Consider the following 2,381-nt stretch of genomic DNA (forward strand, 5'->3'; position numbering starts at 1 on the left):
AAATTTGAAGCAATACCTACTATTTAACTGATGCCACCTGAAAGACATAAAAATAAGCATTCCCTTCAATTTAGCCAAGCAGATGTGCACAATAGTGTTTGGTGCAAATACCTAGGATCTATGACTTCATGAACTTAAAACCAATCTGATTGAGAGACATTATCTACTTTCACTAATAGATGATGGGATGCAATATTTGAAGAGAATTGATATCCATATTTTCAACCTACTGGAAGGTTCAAAGTTCCATTTTAAACAAGGTCAAAATTTCAAAATTAAGATTGAGTGTACCTGTGCATCCAAAAACTTAATCTATGTCATAACTAGTTCAGGTTGTAGATGTAGCTATATGGGATGAACAAGAATGCTTCTCAGACTGAGAACAACACTTCATAAGGAACAAATCCATTTCCCAAGATATAGACAAATATTATTGAGTGAGCACATAGAGAGATATAGAGGGAATTTTTAACCAAACTTCAAAATTTTCCCCATATACCAATGCAATGAAACAACTTCTGCACAACAGTAGGAAAATTTACACACACACACACACACACAGACACACACATAATTAAATCAAGGATATAAATCCTCTTAAAGGGATGTCAGCATCCAAGTTCCCTAGTTTTATCCAGTATATCAGTGAAAAACCAAAGATGTTAGCTTTGCATTGATGGATATGGGTGTACTATTTTTATGTATAAGAAAAAAAAAATGGAGAAATTGACATATAGACATCAATTTATTAGAACATAATACAATTCTGAACAATATCAAACTCAATTTCACCTACAATTGAGCATTTCCATGCCCAATTAATCTGAGGAATTAAATTAAATCAAATTTGATATATGGAAATTTAATTTAATTTAATTTAATTTAATTCAGTTTCTCAAATCAATTGGGCATGGAAACAATTGTAGGTGAAACAATTGTATTATGCTCAAATAAATTGAAGTCTATATGTTAATTTCTCCATTTTCTTTTTCTTATATATATATATATAAGGTGAAAAAAGGTAAAGTTTCTTTCTCCAGTCATACCAACTAATAAGGGCCAGTTTCCCTGTTTCCATGGCAAATATATTCCTCACCTAGTTGAGACACCAGTCCATCACAGGATTACTCATTTTTGCTAGTTGAGTGGACAGGAGCAACATGAAATGAAGTGTTTTGTTCATGAACACAATGCATCGCTGGGTCCAGGAACTGAAACCACAATTTTATGATCATGAATCTAACACCCTGACCACTAAACCATACGTCTGAACACAGGGTTAGGAGAGGCTAGTCAAGGAAATCGATCCCTGTATTTAACTAGTATTTTATCTCGACCAGACCCGGAAGAATGAAAAGTAAAGTTAACTACGATGGAATTTGAATTAAGAACGTTAAAAACCTGAAGAAATGCCACAACACATTTTGTCTGATGCTTACATGGCTATGATGATGATGATGATGATGATGATGATGACGATGATGGTGATAACGACAATAACAATGATAACAACATCAACGTCAATTATTATCATCATCATCATCATCATTATTATTATTATTACTATTATCAATAGTAATTTTCAACATCATCATCATCATCATCATCATTAATATAGCTATGCTGCCTTTGTTGTTACTTCTGTTTTTGATGTTGTTCTTGTTGTCGTTGATGTTCACGATGTTGTTGTTGCCGTTGTTGTTGTTGTTGTTGTTGTTCTTGATATAGCTATTGAGTCTGGTCCTCAGCGAAGGCCAAAGTCACTCACCGCTGACCATTGTTGTCAGCTTAATGGAAGCTATTAGAGAAACAAAAAGATGTGATAAAGTTAATACACACACACACACACACACACACACACACACACACACACACACACACACACACACACACACACACACACACACATATACACATATACACACATGTGCACATGTGCACACACTGAAATATTTACAGACAGACCAACACCAGTATCTGCAGAATCACAACAATCACTTATTGATGTACTAAATACTCTTCTTTCACCATAGTTCCTAACTCGTCTGATATTACTTCTCTGTGTTGTTGATATCTGCATTTCTCTATATACGTACATTTGTGTGTGTGTGTGTGTGTTTGTGTGTTTGTGTATGTGCGTATCTGTGTGTGTGTGTATATGTATGCATGTACATATGTATACACTTACACATGCGCACACACACACATGCATACATATATATATACACACACGCATATATATACATACATATATATAGATATGTATCATCATCATCATCGTTTAACGTCCGCCTTCCATGCTAATATACATACATATTTGGTTGGCACTCCGTCGCTTATGACGTTGAGGGTTCCAGTCGATCCGATCAACAGAACAGCCT

This window comes from Octopus bimaculoides, chromosome 10, assembly GCF_001194135.2.
Source record: "Octopus bimaculoides isolate UCB-OBI-ISO-001 chromosome 10, ASM119413v2, whole genome shotgun sequence".
NCBI lineage: Eukaryota > Metazoa > Mollusca > Cephalopoda > Octopoda > Octopodidae > Octopus > Octopus bimaculoides.